Source organism: Gymnogyps californianus, chromosome 3, assembly GCF_018139145.2.
Source record: "Gymnogyps californianus isolate 813 chromosome 3, ASM1813914v2, whole genome shotgun sequence".
Classification (NCBI taxonomy): domain Eukaryota; kingdom Metazoa; phylum Chordata; class Aves; order Accipitriformes; family Cathartidae; genus Gymnogyps; species Gymnogyps californianus.
In genome coordinates, this window is record NC_059473.1 from 61,040,117 (window position 1) to 61,049,459 (window position 9,343).

A 9,343-nucleotide genomic window follows, 5' to 3' on the forward strand; every position below is an offset into this window, starting at 1 on the left:
TTACCATCGTTCAAATGCTACAGGATCTGCAGTGAAATGAAGGCGGGGGGCGGGGGGGGGGCGAGGAGAGGAAACCTTTCTGTATTATAACGAATAAAATGCTACAATGGAGTTTGAAGGTGCAAATCAGGCTATAACAAAACATGAGTGTGCATGCTTTCAACACCAAAATGACTTACTGGCTGCTAATTAAATCTCACTGCAAATGGGATTTCATTTTTATTTTTTGATGGAAAAAGTGGTTTTATTACATTTACTTGGCTGACAGCCAGGAATACAGCTCAATACGAATCAAGCAAAGTTAAAGGCCTTCTGCAGCAACATATGGCTTGTTTGGGAAGTATGAGTCATAAATGGAACCAGATGCAAAAAAAAAAATGGTTATAAGAAGGTAGCAACTGTCCTCAGGCAGATGCCGATGTAGTTATTTCTGATGTTTCCACCTTGTTGTGAAAAATTTACACGTGCACATTAGTGAACACTTTTTTCCAGCATGGACTGTCTGTTTCACAGCCCTTCAATGGCGTAGGTCCACTCGATCTGCTCATATAGCTAGTTCATACCTTACACAAGCTATTATCTTCTTGTGACTTATTAAAACATGATTCCCAGTGCTGCTTGTTTCTCTCCTGGTTTCAGGGTGTTTCTTAACATATACAGGGTTGGCCTTTAGTTTATCCTCCAAGTCCTATGGAAACACAGGCTAGTAGAAGTATGTCCTTGCCTAGGAAGAAACCCTATGGATGCTTCGTAACCACACCCTGCACATATCTGTGAGAAGGGCGTGCGTGCGTATGCCTGTACACACACAGGCCAGCCCAAGTGCCAAGAAAATGACAACCCACATGGGGAGAGGAGCCATCAGGGGCTGTCTTCTGCCAAGAGCTTCGACTCCCCGTAGCAAGGCAACGGGTAAACAGGGGAGGACCAGAGCGGTGAACCACAGGGGGTAGGCAGACTGGGGGCATTTTGGCACCTTAGTAGGGCTCCCAGCTCTTTGCCTGCCGGCTGCTGGCATTGCTGCGTGTCAAGGGCTCTCTGCAACCACATAAAGAGCTACGTGCCTGTGCACCCATTGCTGTGTTGTGCACCCACAGCGTAGGTGTGCTTTTAGCACAGAGGCCCATAAGTTTCTAAGAGTTTGACTCTTGAGCCCTAGATATCATTTTCTTTTTGCCAGAGTCTTGTGTCCATATTTCACCCTGTTCCTGTTGTTGTTCTCCTAACTCCTCCAGCCCTTCACTCCCTGTTTACCACATAGGATCTCAAGAACTTTGTCAGAATTTAAGTCAGCAAGATCCCCTTTCTTCTCACATGAAATGCCCTCTTACTACGGGTAAGACAGATCTTCTGGGGCTCCCTGCTGGGCAAAGCCTAGCTAGCTCTCATCTGAAAGGAAATAATGTCTTACACACTCAAGTGCTGTAGAGGAAAATGGTCACGTACCCTTCAACAGTGACACAATCCACTCAGTGCAAGCAGTGCAGGTGCAAACACCAGTTGATAGGGTAGGCTATAAATCAATCTCCTTCACCTAGTGGTGGACACCAGATGATGAGCAAACAGTGAGCACCCCAGTGGAACGTGGTGCCCTGCTGCACGTCCTCCCAGCCCTGGCTCTCCCTGCATCCTGTTGCCAAGGCTCCTCCAGTGTGGGTCTGTTTGCACAGTCCAGGGCTGTCATGTGGCTCAGCCTTGCTATATCTCCTCAGAGGTGGAGCCCTGCTCAGTGGTGGGCAAGGTCCTTGGAGAACTTGTGAGGCATCTACTTTATGCTGTGCCCTCTTCCAGCAGAATGTACATGAGCTGCCCAGAGCCTTGTTCATGTCCCCCACCTGGAAAACTCAGTGCTTACACCACAGCTTGAACCATTGCCCTTTTCTTGGTAGGCTTTTTTTTATACTTAGAAAAAGGCTACTGTATCAACTAAGTGGTTATCTCATCCTACAGCGTCTCACCTTGTTTGATCTGCAAAGCTTAGTAAGTCAACTGCTTCTCTCAGTGGAAACGCATTTGGAGCCAGTCTACGTGGCTATAGCCTGCCCAAAATGTCCAGCCATAGTCATATCAGCTCCAGCCTCTCTCACTGCAGTTTAAGCTACTGCCCAACTACGAGCTACTCTGACATATGAGCAGGCTGGCTGAGCTGAAGAGGGGGAGCTGGCTCAACTCATAACTCAGATGTATGCTTACTCCCTCGTTATCTTAGTGAAAAGTCAAACGACAGGCAAACATTACTTCCCAGGGTTTGCACTCGAGCATACGTGCAATCCTTTGCACTTTAGGAATTCAGATTGCATATCTGAGTTGCAAATGTTATTTCCTTCTTTTGCACCTGGCTTCTGCTGGCATCTGGGATCCTAATGATAGAGGAGATTTGGCTGTGAATTGGAGAATTTTAAAAGTGTTACCAGGGACTGAAGCTAAGGACAGAGTTGCTATTAAGGCTGTTACTTTGTATCCACAGAAATCCTCTGGGAAGGTAGAGAGAAGCTCAGGAGACTGCATGGCCTCTGGGATGAACAAGAATCTGTCACCTTGGTGGAGAACCCAGACCTCAGCTGGACGATGAGACAAGTTGTGTAAGCTGAATGGATAAAAATTTATACCTGCGCTAAAACCAACACTATAACACACAATGTTACTTAAAAGCAGCTATATTTTGCAATTCTTGCTCATGCTGATGACATCAATGGGATTACTTAAGTGCGCGGGTGTTTATTAACATGAATAAGGGCTGTGCTATGTAGCATTAAGTGCACCCCAGTTGGGCTGGGGGTTGGGGAGTTCATGTTCATGACTAATGCTTGGTGCTTGCTAAGAAGAGCTGGGAGTGCCAGCAAAGGAGCTTCCAGCTCCTGGGGGGAAAGGCTTTACTTTCTGTGCATTAATTGTACTTGCCTTGCTCGTTGTGAAGGAAAAACTGAGCTCTCCAGCATGCCCTCCAAAGGCTTCCTACCTCAGGAAGAGCTGTGGGAGGTTTTGTGTGCAAACGCTCCGTAAGAAGAAAAGACCAAGAGGGTGGAAAAACTATGTCTCTATACCAAACTCCCACAGAGAGAAATTTCAGGGGGGCTGGTCCTACAAAGCTGGAGGTGTGTGCTTGACTTTACACACCCGGAGAGGCCCCATTGACTAAATGTATTTAAAATCATTGTATGGTCTGTGCCTTAACTTGTAAGCTCTTTTAGTCACAGATTTTGTCGCCTCTTTGGCCAAGATTTTCTTTCAGACAGTGCATCCTTCCAAGCACAACACTTGTGGCAGTGTAATGGGTAACCCTATTTCTATAGCGCAGGAAACCCAGCAGTTGTTTCCACACTCCCAGGTTAGATAACCCTCTACCGTGCGCTGGAGGCCAAATTTCCTTGCGGAGCGTGCTTCCTGGCCCCTGGGGGAGACGTGAGCCTGTCCCTAGTACATGGGGAGGGCTTGGGAGCGCTCCGCTTCTGTGCAGCCCTCCAGAGCGCCTCATCTTTGCTGGTGTAGATCCTATAACAGAGCTATCACGATTTAATTCAACAGAGGATTTGGCTTTTAATTTTGCATGGTTTTGATGAGCAGCTGGATGAAAAAAGCTGCCTGGAGCTGAGTTTTGCTTTGACTTTCTGAGGTTTCCAGGTGGGTACAAAATTTATTAACAGCAACCAAAACCAGATCTGTACTTTTGTTGACCAAATATATCTGTCCTTAGACTATACATGGCTTCAACAAACGATAGACAGTTGTATTTAAAAATCTATTTCTTTCCACCTCACCGAATATGACATTGTGACGACGGTTACTATCATAACCCTCAGTGCTGCAAACTCACAGTGTCACAGCAAGCTTAAGTTTTTAAAACATTTTCCTGTTGTTTCAGTGGTGCAATTTTTCATGGTTGCCCTTCATCACCAGCTAGTGACAGTTTACTGACAGCTGACAATAAGGTACAAGGAAAAACTGCAAGCTTTGGAGTGTTTATTCCCATCAGCACAGAAATCTGGAGGCTCTTCAGGGAGGCCGGAGCAGGGAGGACATGGGACACAACGACAGACAGACACAGAGCCCCAGGCTACAAACGACAGACAGACACAGAGCCCCAGGCTACAAACGGCCAGGCCAGAGGAAGGCTCTGAAAAAAGGGCAAAGCCCACAGTTTCCCAAGAGTCAGACCAGTCAGCTGGTCTTTTTAAAGTGCAAGCTGATAACCAAAAGAGGGAGAGATGATAACAATAAACAAAACAGCAAAAAAATCCTAGAAATGCTGGAAGGATCTCTTCTTATACCAGGTTGTATTTCCTATTACATGATCTTTTTATGATGGTCCCATTCAGGTATCGGTCCCTCACAGGAACAATGAAATTACAGCAGGTCTATATGTGAGACCAAGTTCAAATATCCAAACTTGTGAAGAGATAGTCTAACAAAGAGCTGTGTGCGAGGAGCTGGCTGCTGCTGAGAATGGGGCCAGGTAAAATATTTGAAACCGACTTCCAACTTGTAGTGAATTGCTTTTTGGAAGCTTTGGGTTTATTGAACGTTCCTGATAGACAGAGAAGTCAACTGCTCAAAAGCAAGTAAACATCCAAGCCTTCGCTTAGAATATTTCATTTAAGACTCTAACTCACAAAGGGAAGAATTCAAATTCAAGTATAAAATGAGATCTGTGGAACAGGAGTAAACTAGAAAATTCTGCCTTTATTTTTCTATATTCTGAGTGAGAAGATGCATTAATTTAGAACAATATCCTAAAGTACCAGTGTCATGGGTAACAGACAGAAGTCATTGCTCTCTTATGAAGTGCTTCTTGATATTGTGGGAGGATAGGTTGCTTCCATGGTACTGAACATTTATTTTGCTGGATTCTTCTCTGCATTGTACCTGTGTGGTACATTAATATCCAGTGCACTCTAGTGAGCCAAGGGAGGTATATTAGTCAGGACATACAAGAGAATAAGTACTGTAATATTTTGTTATGCTGGAGGCAGCTGGTGTTTACGTGATGATTTGGGGGATCTGTCTAAGAACAGTTTATGGGTTATGGATCCTGTACATTTGTGTGATATGAAAAACTCCTTTTTATCAGAAGGCTGATCTTTGTGTTGCCACTACCTTTCACCCTCTGACTCTGACTAACGTTCCTAGGAGGACCTGGCACAGGGCTTGCAATGATAATTGGCAATACCATTGCACTGCACTCATTCTGAGCAACAAGCTCTCTCCTGTCAAGTCAAACTGGTTCATCACTGCATAACGTAGTTTGGCAATGCTGTCACCTGGCAAGGTACTGTCGTCATCAGATGGGGTGAATCAGAAACTGATCTGACAGAGGATGGAGAATGTACCCTCTTGAATAATTTTAAACCTCGATCAGCTTATACCGCTGAGGAACAGCCTGCAGGAGGAAATCCTTAGAACAGGGAAATCCCAGCACTGTTGAATGCACATGAATTACCAAGGACACCCAAGAGGGTGGATGAGCCAAGGGGCTAGGGACAAAAGCTGTTCAGTGAAGATGTTTGTCCTTGGAATTCAGTTAAAGCTTAAAAAAAAAGGTAAACAAAAACCCAGAAAAATTACACACATGTATCTACTCATTTTTGCATGTTTGGTTACATACTGCATTTGTGTTCTTGAAGAGTTAATACATAAACCAGAAGGTTTAATTCTCCCCTAAAACTCTGGGAAAGTGAAACTCTGGGAGCTCTGTCTGGACCCCAGGAACAGGTAGTTTTCCTGTGGGTCTCACCCCTCAGAAAACAGTACTAGGTGGAGGATCTATGCCTCAAGAACTTGTTTACTGACCCCTGAGACAGGTAGAGCGTCTGGACTCTTGCTCACCCCCAAAGGCTCAAGACACACAAGGATTTGGTGTTGCAGCTGACTCAATCTATTATGTGGCTGACAAGGTGCGCTCAGCCAGATGTTGCAACAGCAGCTCCAGACCCCGTGAGACCGATGTGCACGCTAGATATACTCGACTTAAAAAAATCATGAGAAGCTACTGATCTCCTCTGGGGAGTGAGATCCTTGTCATCCCAGGAAATTCTCTTCCAAGGGACTAGATCTCACCTAACCCTTGCACCCTTCAGGGAGAGCAAGGGAATGCATGCACAAGAGCATAAGAGAGAGCACACATTCATTTTAGCATGGATTTGCAGGATAAACAGACTCTGGACAACTGTTAGGTGTTGAGCTAGATGTTGCCTTTCAGAGCAAAGGCAGTGAGGAGAGGGTGAGAGGAGGTGCCAGGGGTATGTGCACTGCACCAGCGAATCCCTGCAGTAGCCCAATGGAAGTGGAAGGAGCACCTGGTCAGACGGCAGCCCGTCATCGCAAGCTTGGCAAGGACAACTTTCTGTTGAACAAACATGAGGGAAAGGAGGATGTAAAACTGGGCTGCGATGTTTTTGAAGACTTTCAGAAAGTGCTATATTTGCTTGGTAAACCCATGGAAATTGGCAACGATACAGAAGCTTGAAGCAAGTGATTCAATTGGGTGCAGTGAGGAAAAAAAAAAGTCATGAAAGGACTTCCATAAGTTTGAGGCTGTTTGCAAGAGAACATCCCAAAAGCTTAGTGAAGACCACTCAGCCACTTGAGGGAATTGTACCCCAATGCAATGGGCAAAGAAGGAAGACATGAGACACTCTGAAATGAGAATGAGAATTTGAGGATTGAAATGCAGTAACACCTGGGAATTGCACAGGAATATGGGTTCCGGCTGACACATGAGATGACAGTAGTGAGAAGGGTCATGCAGAGCAATGCTAGAGAATAAGGGCCCAAAATAAACCTCATATTAGTCTCAGGTGCAGAATGTGATGTGGAGTTGTGCAACTGTTCAGATCTGAGGAAATTACGGAAATTTGGAAAATGGACTTCTGAAGTTTGAACAATAATCTCTGGATAGCTGGGACAGTGGATTTCTTTGCTGTTGAGTTATGTCATAAATGCCAGAAAAGAGGTCTTTTAAGTGAATAGATCAAGAAAATAGTTTGTAGGCAAATGGTTTGCTGTGGTAAAGTGGCCCTGCCTCAGAAAGCAGAAGGCATAATAACTTGTATATTGCAATAGTGTTCTAGCAAAGAGTGGAAAAAGAAAAAAGCAGCCATGAGCTGAGTCTGGTTTTGAAGTCCAGGTTTACAGATGAATTTTATATTTTAGCTGTCAGAGGTCTCACAGGTTATGGATTCTTAGCTGTTTGTGCAATAATTCTGATCCATGCAAACATTTCTTATTTTATAAAAGAGAACTATGACAACCCCAAAAGAAAAAGTGAGCCAGTAGATTTCATAAATGATCTTTTATAAGAAAGCTACAAAGTTCAAAGAGATGAAAATGTCTCCCTTCAAAATAGGAGGTGGCCTAACATCACCCTTCCTTCAGCTTCCCTCAGCATCCTGGTTAAAAAATCCTAAACGACAGCAAACTTGATGCAGTCACTTAGTGATTTCCCTTCACATAAAGAACTGCATTAAATGCAGGCAGGGTGAAGAGCGTTGGCACAGGAGAGGTGATGTTTGTGTTATAGAAAAGGATCCGTGTGAGACGAGAGCAGCCCTTGTGCAGCCGTATCTCATGGGATCATCAATGGATCATGCTTTTGCTTCGTTTTGTTTTGGTTTTGATGTGTGTAAGCCTTTGCTTGAGGCAGAAGTAGACAATCAATATTTGCTGTCCGCAGCCAACTACTTTACAAAATGGTTGGAAGTTTCTCCAGGAAGGAGACAAGAGAGTCTGAGAATAATAAAATTCTTGACCAGATCTGATGATAGTCATCTACAGAGATGGTTTTGAACCTACAGTTATTCAGTGGGTTTACGAGGGATTGGCAGTCCACCCACCCCAGCATCCCATGGGATGGGGGAAGAATTCGTTGGGGCTTGGCTATTGTCACAGTGAAGCACCATTCCTCTGAGATCAGGCATATCCCACTTCTTCTCATTAGTTACAGGGTGCTCCTGATTGTTTCCTCCCTGTTAAGGAAAACAGGCCTTTGCACCTTCTTTGTAAATAAAACAGTCAATGCCCAAGAAACACTTGACTTGTGCCAGCCAGCCATCCTAATGGAAGCACTCTGCATGGCCCGAACTGCTAACTGCTCAGACCAAAGCAGGGCCCGGGATGGCAGCAGGCAGGTTGACTTGTTAAAGCCTGCGTAGTAAGTGTGCTAGTCAAAGTAATGCATTTTCTTGAGTGCAATCCCCTGAGGTCCCTTCCCTAGGAGGAAAACATTTTCCCCAGCCACATAAATACCCCCTGAAATAAAAGTACATGGTGTTCCCAGATCAACAGTGCAGCCTACTGGCCATTTCACTCTAATCAGCTTACCGAGTCTACAGCAAAATTCAGTCTTCAGCAGGAACCAGATCAGGTCCTCGTAGACATGCTTGGATTATATACAACATGTCTTTACCAGCAGAATCATAATACCCACCGAGGGTGGCTTAAATACGTTTGACTTGTGGCAGATCCCATATATCTTCGTGGAGAATTTGCAGTTACTATAGCAAAAAGTAAGTCATTTAAGCTGCCTTAGTTATTTCTTGGAATTTCCTTTGATTTATTCATGGTTGGAGGATTTGCAATTCAGAGTTTTGGCAGCTTGTCAACAGTTGCGTTGTTGAAGGGAGAGATGCATTCCACAACCTTTAAATAGTCTGGGATCGTCTTGTCAGATGTGTTTCTAACATCTGACCAAATTCCTTGTGCCTATAGTTAACAAAAATTTCTTGCAATTATGTCCACTTTCTAGGCTCTACTCTTACTTTAAGTTTTTTCTTACAGCTCGGATTTAAAAAAAAGTTATTTATCTTGTAATTGATAAGAATACAGGAGTATACGTGACAGGTTGTAGAAAAAAAAATAATTCTTAGTATACAATCAATAAAATTAATTACTCTCTGACATAATCATTCATTATCCCTTGCTGTGTCTTAGGCTCAGCACACCTTCTCTAGGTAAAATATTGTCTTTCTTGTAGTCCATTGACAGTGTATTATTTATCAAATACTTGCATAACCATAAAAAAAAAAGTGAAACACAATGCTATTTTCAATGGAAATTGTTGCATTCCTGAAATTTGGCTCAGGTTAAACATAACTGTTCATCCCATCCAGAAAACATACATCAAAAATGTTTCAGCAGTGCTTATATTCATAACTCTCCCCCCGTCCATTAATCTAGGATTTCATTATGTTGCTTATCATTAATTGTTGTGTAAATCAGAATATAAATAGGCCTCGGTTCCTTTGCTTGCTTCTTGAAATATAATTTCACCTTGATTTATTTTTGGAAGGAAAAAAAAGAACCTAATAAGAGTATTTTGAGAGATTCTAGCTCTGTGCTAGGGAATTAT